The sequence below is a fragment of the Triticum dicoccoides genome, chromosome 2B, assembly GCF_002162155.2.
Source record: "Triticum dicoccoides isolate Atlit2015 ecotype Zavitan chromosome 2B, WEW_v2.0, whole genome shotgun sequence".
In the NCBI taxonomy this organism is placed as follows: domain Eukaryota; kingdom Viridiplantae; phylum Streptophyta; class Magnoliopsida; order Poales; family Poaceae; genus Triticum; species Triticum dicoccoides.
This window is the reverse complement of record NC_041383.1, coordinates 617987814-618000865: the sequence shown is the minus strand read 5'-3', so window position 1 is coordinate 618000865 and position 13052 is coordinate 617987814.

Genomic DNA, 13052 nt, shown 5'->3' with positions numbered 1-13052 from the left:
GCTTCATACTCTATACATCCGAACCGATGGAATTAGTGACTCCGTGAAGGAGGGTGATAGGGGAGGAGAATCTAAAATCCCCTCTCCCCACGGGAAGAAAAGGATCGCCTCTGAAGACTTGGAAACGGTGGTTTCCAAACGAGGGAAGAAACCTTCGCCAGGGGGCCATGGCCCAGAGGGCGTCCTTACCGCACAGCGCCTGCAAGGGGGCCAGCCCTCAATTGAGCCGTAAGTGAACAAAGGCACTTTGGTAAATATATCCTGCTTTTTCTCTGAGAATAACAACCAAGATGTATGTTTTGCAGTCCGGTTCATAGCCCTTCTCAACAAAGTTCGTCTTCGGGGGATCTTCTTCCGGAGATGATGGAGAGCGAAATGCCTCCCCCTGCTTCCCTGCCTCGTGAGACGGACAACCCTGAGGTGTCATCGTGGAGGATTTCTCCTGATCCGCAAAGGCCGGAAGGTAATTCTTCGGCCGCCCGAAGTCCGGGGTCCTTGGCTCCTAAGGAGACCAACAGAAAAAGCCCGGGACTATTCGGTGTACAATCGGACACATTGATGGATCTTTTGGAGCAAGCGGCTATCTCAGAGACACATCGTACCTTAATGGGTACGGTGGTTGAGAGGATATCATCCGCCAAAAGCGGGTTGAATGAACCTTTTACGAGCGTACTAAGAGGCTTTGAGGTACGTAAAGTAATATATATATATATATATATATATATATATATATATATATATATATATATATATATGACTGTACCACACACGCGAGATGTGCTCTGTATAGATAGTAGCCCCTGAGACTCTGGTTGTCGTCCAAAGGTGGCAAACAGAGGATCATAGTCTCAGGTAATGATAGCGCTGCTTTCATGCGCAGGAGGCTGAGGGTCCGGTGGCTGACCGGACTGCTGATTTTGCCGAATTGAGGCGGCAACTTGATGTGGCGGATGCGGACATCACGCTTGTGAACAAGCGGCTTGACGAGGCACAGGGTATGTATATTCGGGCGGTCAGCAAATATTAAGAGGAGCATGATGCTAGTATCTATAATATGCTTTGACTGCAGATGGAGCTGCCGTCGTGGAGACGCTTCGGGCAGAACTTGCCCGAGCCAAGGAACAAGCCAGGAAAAGCGATGCGACCGCCCAGAAGGCAGCCGAAGAGTTAAAAGCCGAACAGGCTGCTCATCGCCAGAGCGAAGATAAAATAGCCAACATGGCTCTTGAGCTGCAAAATGCCGCCAGCCGATATGAGCTCTTCAAAAAGGAAAGCCAAGCGAAAACGGCTGACCTGAAAAAGGCCTTGGAGGCAGCCAAGGAAACACGCTCTAAAATCAGAGTGGCGCGGGAGGAGCTTCGTCAAGCCGGAGATATCACGGCTGGGAAGCCCTTTTTATTGCGGACGAAGTTCGGCGATCCGAAGTATGTCCCTCTTGATCAACTGTGGAGTTCTGTAGATGCATACTTGGATTTAGCAAAGAGTGTTGCTGATGCGACTGGGTATTTCAAAGATCAGAAAGATCATGAGGTGGAAAGATTGTTCTGGTCGCAGTTCAGTAATCCGAGGCGTCTGCTGTTGTTGAATGAGCAAATGGCCGAGTGGGTCGAGCTCCATAGGTTGTTCGGGCTTGCCATGAAGTCTGTTGTGGATCATCTTTGGCCGAAGGAACCAATTCTGGATAGTTATTTTGGTTTAGTGCAACGATTTCTTCGTGTTGTGTCGCATATCAACGCTATCAAGAGGTCGGCGTGCATAGAGGGTGCGCGGATGGCTCTCGCCCGTGTTAAGACATATTGGGCGGAGATGGAGGCCACCGATGTTGCAACCAGGGGTCCGCCCGGGGGTCAGGACTCGCCCGAGCACTATTTTGAAGAAGTCCTAGAAGGTGCCCATTTAATAGAGGCTCAGTGCTCAAAGAGTACCATGTTCCAGTGACATGTATCTTGATTGTAAAAACAATGCTTCTTTGATAATAAAGGCTATATTTATACTTTTGCCCGTAAAGTATTGTGGTGCCTCCTGTGCGGCCGTTTATGTATGTATGTATATAACCTGAAAGTTTGCAGTCATCGGCTTTAGCCCCCACGCATATAATGCGGGGGTGTTCAGTAAAGCGTGTAATCACACTTGATCCAACGTCTTGGTCCGTTAAGGAGGTGATAGTGCGGTGAACAAGGCAATCAAACTATATAGCTTTAACACTTTCACTTAGCCATAGGAGTTTGACGGTGGGGCTATGTGGTATGTCCGCGCTCATCCGAATGTGGTGCATGTACATACGTGACCGGGAAATCGGTCCTTCATTAATGCGGAGGAATCCCGAAGATTCCGCTGAGTCATCGAGTGGTTGACCAGTCTCTCTCTTTATCATGACAGTCAGTTTTCGGCTTTCTCTACTAAGGTGCTCATCCAGATGAACCAGGGCACAATCGCAGTAGTTCTCCTGGTGCCACCTTAGCCGATAGAGTGGAACGTAATGTAGCAAAACACGGGAGCCGGGCAAACCCAACTATTGACCGAGAGAAATGATTCGGAGCTGATGCATATAAGGCCAAACTCGCGACGCCAAACACTCCCGAAGGTATTCAGACTTTATAACATATACTGGGTTGAGTACCGCCCTCAATAATGAGCCCTGAATTTCCAGGTACATGCATTAATCTGGCGTGATGAAATGCCAATAACGCCAGTATCCCTCTCGGTTGTTTTAAGTGCCCGAAGGGTGTGAAACAACAAGAGACAATAAAAAAGGTTTACACAGGGTCTTAATCTAAAAAGAAACCTTTGAACAGGGCCCTGCTGTACGTCTGTGCCTTTATCTCCGTTGTGCCGTATCCTGGAAGGGTGTGGCATGATGATCATCTATAAAAAAGAAAAACCCAGGTGAAAGAATCTGGTGCGATCGTGCGAAAAGTTGGTTATTATTAATGAACCATGAGAATTCAATCTATTATTGTATTAATAGGGTCGAGCCGAACTATGGGCCTTTTTACATGCAGGTAGCCCCTAGCACCACCTATGGGGGTATATCCATCGACCCAAGCTTAGGTTTATCTAGGCTGCTACAACTAGTGGTGCGCCAGACTCGTCTAACTGTGTCCGTGGTCTTGATGACCGATCATTTATTCTGGTTGGAGAAGCCGCTCAGTGGTTCGGCTGCTAGAGCCGCCACATACTCTTCCGTACGTAAGGAACGCTCTATATTTCCGCTAATTGTGATGACGCCACGTGGATCGAAATCTTAAGTTTAAGATAAGCGTAATGCAGAACTACATTGAAACGAGTGAAGGTTGTTCTTCCGAGTAGTGCATGGTAGCCGTTTCGGAATGGAGTGATGTCAAAGATTAGTTCTTTGCTTCGGAAGTTGTCGGGCGAACCGAATACAACCTCTAGTATCAGAGAGCCTGTGCAGTGGGCTTCTACGTCTGGTATTACTCCTTTAAAGGTAGTACAGCTTTGGCTGATTCTTGACGGGTCTATCCCCATTTTGTGGACAGTGTCCTGATATATCAGGTTAAGACTACTGCCGCCATCCATAAGGACTCGGGTGAGATGGTATCCATCAATTATTGGGTCGAGCACCAAGGCGGCTGAACCTCCATGTCGGATACTAGTCGGATGATCCCTGCGATCGAAAGTGATCGAGCAGGCCGACCATGGGTTGAATTTGGGGGCAACTGGTTCTACAGTGTATACGTCTCGGAGTGCGTGTTTGCGCCTACTATTTGGTATGTGGGTTGCGTAAATCATGTTCACTATTTTGACCTCTGGTGGAAATTTTTTCTATCCCCCAGTGTTCGGCTGGTGCGGTTCGTCCTCGTCTTCACTTGGCCCCTCCCTCCCCTTGCGGCGTTTAGCTTGTCGGCCTGCTTGAAGACCCAGCATTCTCTGTTGGTGTGATTTGCAGGTTTTTTGAGGGTGCTGTGAATCTGACATGATCTGTCTAGAATTTTGTTTAGGCCGGACGACCCATCTCTGCTGCCTTTAAATGGCTTTTTCCGTTGACCGGGTCGAGAGCCCCTGAATCCGACATTTACCGCTGTGTTGTCTGGGTTATCTTCATTGTTTTGACGCTTGTTTTTACTGCGTCGCGGGTTCCCATTGTCATCCCTGACTTCGGATGTGCCTGGGTCGCTAGTGCTGTTGCGGGCCAACCAACTGTCTTCGCCCGCGCAAAAGTGGGTCATAAAGCTTGTTAGGGCTGCCATTGTCCTCGGTTTTTCCTGGCGAAGGTGTTTGGCGAGCCATTCATCCCGGACACTGTGCTTGAAAGCCGCTGAGGCTTCGGCATCCGGGCAGTCGACGATTTGATTCTTCTTGGTGAGAAATCTATTCCAAAGCTTACGGGCTGACTCTCCGGGTTGTTGGATTATGTGACTTAAATCGTCTGCATCCGGAGGTAGGACATAGGTCCCTTGAAAATTAGCCCTGAAAGCGTCCTCAAGTTCTTCCCAACTTCCAATTGAGTTTTCGGGGAGGCTTTTCAACCAGTGCCGAGCTGGTCCTTTCAACTTGAGGGGCAGGTATTAGATGGTGTGGAGATCATCTCCACGAGCCATGTGGATGTGAAGAATAAAGTCCTCAATCTAGATCGCAGGGTCTGTTGTTCCGTCGTATGCCTCTATGTTTACGGGTTTAAATCCCTCTGGAAATTCGCGATCCAGCACCTCATCGGTGAAGCACAGGGGGTGTGTGGCACCCCTGTATTTGGATGTGTCATGGCATGCTGCCGACGGTTGTAGTGTTCGGTGTTGATTCCGAGATGGTATTCGATCAGTATAGTCGTTTTGGTGGTCGCGATCCGGCGCCGGAGTGCGCTTCCTAGATCCATAGATGGACCTGGTCATACCGGCTTTTTTGTCCAGGTGCTCATGTAAATCGTGTGCTGAGTTGTGCGCAGCATCTAGCCGACCTATCGCAGCCACGGGGTGGTCTATCCGGCAGATCGGCCGTATTATTTTTCGGCGGGATGGGCTCTATAGCCTCATCGTCGAATTCGGGCAGCAGCTTGCGCTTTGGGTAGCTCTTTGTGTGGCGATCGCCACCGTATTTTTCATCAGTGTCGAGCACTTTATTCCATCTGCAATTGAGCATGTCCTGCGTGGCCTTAAGCCTTTGCTTCTGCTTCTTCAAGCTCCTCGCGATGACGATAAGCCTTTTGTGGAGGTATTCTTGTTCCAAGTACTTTTCCCGGATGATGAGTGCATCGTCGTCTGGATTGTTCGGACAGGTTTATGAGTTTTATTTTTCGGAATCGTTGTGATTGGACAGCGGCCCCAGACTATGTTCGCCGTCCCCTGGCTCATCCTGCTCCATCACTGGGTCCATGGGGTCGTCGTTTACCTTTGGAGTCGATCGGGGTATTATTCTTTCTTGTGTCGTTATCGCTGTTTTTGCTGTGGCGGGATTTAGAGCGGTGCCGACGTTGGCGCTTTGGTTGCTTCTCAAGATGATTATCCTCCAGTGCATCCTTCCGTTCCTCGCCGTTGTTTAATTTGGGTGTGTCCACCATGTATATATCATATGATGAGGTGGTTGTCCAGCACCCTTTGGGCGGTGGTTCCTGTTCTTCTCCGGCATCGTCGTCCATACCGTCGATGTCTTTGGAGTCGAAATCAAGCATGTCGGTTGAGTCATCGACAGTGGCTATTAGGTGGGTGCTGGGTGGGGTATGAATTTCTTCTCGTCCACTTCCCACTCAAGCCGGACATAGTTCGGCCAAGAGTCTCCTGACAGGGAGAGAGATTTCAGTGATTTTAGCACATCTCCCAAAGGCGAGTGCTGAAAGATATCCGCGGAGGTAAACTCCATGATCGGTGCCCAATCAGATTCGATAGGCACGGATGCACGCGATTCGGAGCCTATGGACGGAGACGAGTCCGAGGGTCCAAGGACGTAGTCCTCATTGGAGGCGAAGTCTGTGTTCGGCTCTATCGCCGATGAGTATGCGGCCTCCATGGCGGGGTCTATCCACCCGTCCTCGGACGACACGGTCTGCTCCGGATTTAGATCCGGGGCAGCTGCAGGTGCGCTCTCCTGAACACCGTCTGGTGGCAGATCTAAGTCATGCTCATCGTGACTGTACGATGCACCTATCATGGGCTCGAATCCGTCGAAGATCAAGTCTCCACGGATGTCGGCAGTGTAATTCAAACTTCCAAACCTGACTTGATGGCCAGCGGTGTAGCTATCGATCTGCTCCATATGGCCAAGCGAGTTGGCCCGCAGTGCGAAGCCACCGAATATGAAGATCTGTCCGGGGAGGAAAGCCTCACCTTGGACCGCATCGCTGTGGATGATTGAAGGAGCCATCAAGCCTTATCGTGACGACACAGTGGAACTCTCAATGAAAGCACCAATCTCGGTGTCAAAACTGGTGGACCTTGGGTAGGGGGTCCCGAACTGTGCGTCTAAGGCTAATGGTAACAGGAGGCAGGGGACACAATGTTTACCTAGGTTCGGGCCCTCTCGATGGAGGTAATACCCTACTTCCTACTTGATTGATCTTGATGATATGAGTATTACAAGAGTTGATCTACCACGATATCATAGAGGCTAAACCCTAGAAGCTAGCCTATGATTATGATTGGTGTTGTCCTACGGACTAAACCCTCCGGTTTATATAGACATCGGAGGGGGCTAGGGTTACACAGAGTCGGTTACAAAGAAGGAAATCTACATATCCGATTAGCCAAGCTTGCCTTCCACGCAAAGGAGAGTCCCACCCGGACACGGGACGAGGTCTTCAATCTTGTATCTTCATAGTCCAACAGTCCGGCACAAGTACATAGTCCGGCTGTCCGAGGACCCCCTAATCTAGGACTCCCTCAGCCATGTAATTGCTTTACTTTATCACTAAGTGGTAGCGATAGTCGTAGAAGCAATAGTTGACGAGACGACAACAATGTTACAATGGGGATCAAGGTGTCGCGCTGGTGATGATGGTGATCATGATGGTGCTTTGGAGATGGAGATCAAAGGCACAAGATGATGATGGCCATATCATATCACTTATAATGATTGCATGTGATGTTTATCTTTTATGCATCTTATTTTTCTTAGATCAACGGTAGCATTATAAGATGATCTATCACTAAATTTCAAGGTATAAGTGTTCGCCCTGAGTATGCACCATTGCGAAAGTTCATCGTGCCGAGAAACCACATGATGATCGGGTGTGATAAGCTCTATGTTCACATACAACGGGTGCAAACCAGTTTTGCACACGCAGAATACTCGTGTTAAACTTGATGAGCCTAGCATATGCAGATATGGCCTCGGAACACTGGAGACCGAAAGGTCGAGTGTGAATCATATAGTAGATATGATCAACATAGTGATGTTCACCATTGAAAACTACTCCATATCACGTGATGATCGAACATGGTTTAGTTGATTTGGATCACGTGATCACTTAGATGATTAGAGGGATGTCTATCTAAGTGGGAGTTCTTAAAGTAATATGATTAATTGAACTTTAATTTATCATGAACTTAGTCCTGATAGTATTTTGCAAATTATGTTGTAGATCAATAGCTCGCATTGTTGCTTCCCTATGTTTTTATATGTGTTCCTAGAGAAAACTAAGTTGAAAAATGATAGTAGCAATGATACGGACTGGGTCTGTGATCTGAGTTTTATTCTCATTGCTGAACAGAAGAATTATGTCCTTAATGCACCGCTAGGTGACCGACCTGTTGTAGGAGCAGATGCAGACATTATGAACGTTTGGCTAGCTCAATATGATGACTACTTGATAGTTTAGTGCACCATGCTTAACGGCTTAGAATCGGGACTTCAACGACGTTTTGAACGTCATGGACCATATGAGACGTTCCAAGAGTTGAAGTTAATAATATTTCAACCAAATACCCGAGTTGAGAGATATGAAGTCTCGAACAAGTTCTATAGCTAAAAGATGGTGGAGAATAGCTCAAGCAGTGAGCATGTACTCAGATTGTCTGGGTACTACAATCGCTTGAATCAAATGGGACTTAATCTTCCAGATAAGATAGTGATTGACGGAGTTCTCTAGTCACCATCACCAAGTTACTGGAACTCCGTGATGACCTATAGTATGCAAGGGATGACGAAAACAATTCCCGAGATCTTCGTGATGCTGAAATCGACGAAGGTAGTAATCAAGAAAGAGCATCAAGTGTTGATGATTTACAAAATCACTAGTTTCAAGAAAAGGGCAAAGGGAAAGAAATGGAACTTCAAGTAGAATGGCAAGCAAGTTGTCACTCCCGTGAAGAAGCCCAAAGCTGGACCAAAGCCTGAAACTGAGTGCTTCTACTGCAAAGGAAATGGTCACTGGAAGCGGAAATGCCCTGAATATTTGGTGGATAAGAAGGATGGCAAAGTGAACAAGGGTATATTTGATATACAGGTTATTGATGTGTTCCTTACTAGTGTTTATAGTAGCCCCTGGGTATTTGATACTTGTTCGGTTGCTAAGATTAGTAACTCAAAACAGGAGTTACATAACAAACAGAGACTAGTTGTGGGTGATGTGATGATGTGTGTTAGAAATGGTTCCAAGATTGATATGATCATCATTGCACTCTCCCTATACTTTCGAGATTAGTGTTGAACCTAAATAAATGTTATTTGGTGTTTACGTTGAGCATAAATATGATTAGATCATGTTTATTGCGATACGATTATTCATCTAAGACAGAGAATAAATTGTTATTCCGTTTACATGAATAAAACCTTCTATAGTCATACACCCAATTTTGATGGTTTATTTAATCTTGAACATGGTGATACACACATTCATAATATTGATGCCAAAAGATGCAAAGTTGATAATGATAGTGCAACATATTTGTGGCACCGCCATTTGGGTCATATCGGTGTAAAGCGCATGAAGAAACTCCATAAAGATGGACTTTTGGAATCACTTGATTATGAATCATTTGATGCTTGCGAACCGTGCCTTATGGGCAAGATGACTAAGACTCCGTTCTCCGGAACAATGGAACGAGCTAGTGAGTTATCGGAAATAATACATACCGATGTATGTGGTCCAATGAGTGTTGATGCTCGTGGCGAGTATCATTATTTTCTGACCTTCACAGATGATTTGAGCAGATATGAGTATATCTACTTAATGAAACACAAGTCCGAAACATTTGAAAAGTTCAAAGAATTTCATAGTGAAGTGGAGAATCATCGTAACAAGAAAATAAAGTTTCTACGATCTGATCATAGAGGAGAATATTTGAGTTACGAGTTTGGCCTTCATTTAAAACAATGTGGAATAGTTTCACAGCTCACGCCACATGGAACACCACAGCGTAACGGTGTGTCCGAACGTTGTAACCGCACTTTATTGGATATGGTGCAATCCATGATGTCTATTATCGATATGTCTATTATCGATTTACCACTATCGTTTTGGGTTTATGCATTAGAGACAGATACATTCAGGTTAAACTGGGCACCATCAAAATCTGTTGAGACGATGCCTTATGAACTGTGGGTTGGCAAGAAACCAAAGTTGACGTTTCTGAAAGTTTGGGGCTGCGATGCTTATGTGAAAAAGCTTCAACCTGATAAGCTCGAACCCAAATAGGAGAAATGCGTCTTCATAGAATACCCAAAGGAAACTGTTGGGTACACCTTCTATCACAGATCCGAAGGCAAGATATTTTTTGCTAAGATGGATCCTTTCTAGAGAAGGAGTTTCTCTCGAAAGAAGTGAGTGGGAGGAAAGTAGAGCTTGATAAGGTAATTGTACCTTCTCCCGAATTGGAAAGTAGTTCATCACATAAATCAGTTCCAGTGATTCCAGCACCAATTAGTGAGGAAGCTAATGATGATGATCATGAAACTTCAGATTAAGTTACTACAGAACCTCGTAGGTCTTCCAAAGTACAGTCCGCACCAAAGTGGTACGGTAATCCTGTTCTGGAAGTCATGTTACTAGACCATGATGTACCTATGAACTATGAGGAAGCCATGATGAGCCCAGATTCCGCGAAATGGCTTGAAGGCCATGAAATCTGAGATGGGATCCATGTATGAGAACAAAGTATGGACTTTGGTGGACTTGCCCGATGATCGGCAAGCCATAGAAAATAAATGGATCTTCAAGAGGAAGACAGACGCTGATAGTAGTGTTACTATCTACAAAGCTCGACTTGTCGCAAAAAAAAGTTTTCGACAAGTTCAAGGTGTTGAATACGATGAGATTATCTCACTAGTATCAATGCTTAAGTCTGTCCGAATCATGTTAGCAATTGCCACATTTTATGAAATCTGGCAAATGGGTGTCAAAACTGCATTTCTTAATGGATTTATTAAAGAAGAGTTGTATATGATGCAACCAGAAGGTTTTGTCAATCCTAAAGGTGCTAAGAAAGTGTGCAAGCTCCAGTGATCCATCTATGGACTGGTGCAAGCATCTCGGAGTTGGAATATATGCTTTGATGAGTTGATCAAAGCATATAGTTTTGTACGGACTTGCGGTGAAGCCTGTATTTACAGGAAAGTGAGTGGGAGCACTACAGCCTTTCTGATAAGTATATGTGAATGACATATTGTTGATCAGAAATAATGTAGAATTTTCTGGAAAGCATAAAGGAGTGTTTGAAAGGAGTTTTTTTAATGAAAGACCTCGGTGAAGCTGCTTATACATTTGGGCATCAAGATCTATAGAGATAGATCAAGACGCTTGATAAGATTTTTCAATGAGTAAATACCTTGACAAGTTTTTGAAAGAGTTCAAAATGTATCAGTCAAAGAAGATTTCCTGTCTGTATTACAAGGTGTAAAGTTGAGCAAGACTCAAATCCCGACCATGGCACAAAATAGAAAAGAATGGAAGTCATTCCCTATGCCACAGTCATAGTTTCTATAAAGTATGTTGTGCTATGTACCCGACTTATTGTGTACCCTGTCTTGAGTTTGGCAAGGGAGTACAATTTTGATCTAGGAGTAGATCACTGGACAGCGGTCAAGATTATCCTTAGTAAGGACTAAAGAAATATTTATCGGTGATGGGGGTGATAAAGAATTCATCATAAAGAGTTACATCGATGAAAGCTTTTACACCGATCCAGATGACTCTAAGTCTCAATCTGGATACATATTGAAAGTGAGAGAAATTAGCTAGAGTAGCTCCATGCAGAGCATTGTAGACATAAAATATTTGCAAAATACATACGGCTCTGAATGTGACAGACCCGTTGACTAAACTTCTCTCACGAGCAAAACATGATCACACCTTAGTACTCTTTGGGTGTTAATCACATAGCGATGTGAACTAGATTATTGACTCTAGTAAACCCTTCGGGTGTTGATCACATGACGATGTGAACTATGGGTGTTAATCACATACAGATGTGAATATTGGTGTTAATCACATGGTGATGTGAACTAGATTATTGACTCTAGTGCAAGTGGGAGACTGAAGGAAATATGCCCTAGAGGCAATAATAAAGTTGTTATTTATATTTCCTTATATCATGTTATTATTCATGCTAGAATTGTATTAACCAGAAACTTAGTACATGTGTGAATACATAGACAAACAGTGTCACTAGTATGCCTCTACTTGACTAGCTCGTTGAATTAAAGATGGTTAAGTTTCCTAGCCATAGACATGAGTTGTCATTTGATTAACGGGATCACATCATTAGAGAATGATGTGATTGACTTGACCCATTCCGTTAGCTTAGCACTTGATCGTTTAGTATGTTGCTATTGCTTTCTTCATGACTTATACATGTTCCTATGACTGAGATTATGCAACTCCCGAATATCGAAGGAAGACTTTGTGTGCTACCAAACTTCACAACGTAACTGGATGATTATAAAGGTGCTCTACAGGTGTCTCCGATGGTGTTTGTTGAGTTGGCATAGAACGAGATTAGGATTAGTCACTCCGATTGTCGGAGAGGTATCTCTGAGCCCTCTTGGTAATGCACAACACTATAAGCCTTGCAAGCAATGTGATTAATGAGTTAGTTACAGGATGATGCATTATGGAACGAGTAAAGAGACTTGCCGGTAACGAGAATGAACTAGGTATTGAGATACCAACGATCGAATCTCGGGCAAGTAACATACCGATGACAAAGGGAACAACGTATGTTGTTATGCGGTTTGACCGATAAAGATCTTCGTAGAATATGTGGGAGCCAATATGAGCATCCAGGTTACGCTATTGATTATTGACCGGAGATATGTCTCGGTTATGTCTACATAGTTCTCGAACCCGTAGGGTCCGCACGCTTAACGTTCGGTGACGATCGGTATTATGAGTTTATGTGTTTTGATGTACCGAAGGTTGTTCGAGTCCCGGATGATATCAGGGACATGACGATGAGTAATGTTCAAGACGTAAAGATCGATATATTGGAAGGCTATATTCGGACATCGGAAAGGTTCTGAGTGGTTTGGGTATTTATCGGAGTACCGGAGAGTTACGGGAATTTGCCGCGGAGTATATGAGCCTTATTGGGATTTAAGGGAGAAAGAGAGGGGCTACCTAGGGCAGCCCCCCCAAGGCCTAGTCCGAATTGGACTAGGGGGAGGGGCGGCGCCCCCTCCTTCCTTCTCTTCTCTCTTCCCTTTCCTTCTCTCCTACTCATACTACTTGGAAGGGGAGGAATCCTACTCTCGGTGGGAGTAGGACTCCCTAGGGCGCGCCATAGTAGAGGGCTGGCCCTCCCTCTCCTCCACTCCTTTATATACGGGGGAGGGGGGCACCCCATAGAGACACAAGTTGATCATTGATCTCTTAGCCGTGTGCGGTGCCCCCTCCACCATAATCCACCTCGGTCATATCGTTGCGGTGCTTAGGCGAAGCCCTGCGTTGGTAGCTTCATCATCACCGTCATCACGCCGTCGTGCTGATGAAACTCACCCTCGACACTTTGTTGGATCGGAGTTTGTGGGACGTCACTGAGCAGAACGTGTGCAGATCGCGGAGGTGCCATACGTTCAGTATTAGGATCGGTCGATCCTGAAGACGTACGACTACATCAACTGCGTTGTCATAACGCTTCCGCTTTCAGTCTACGAGGGTGCATGGA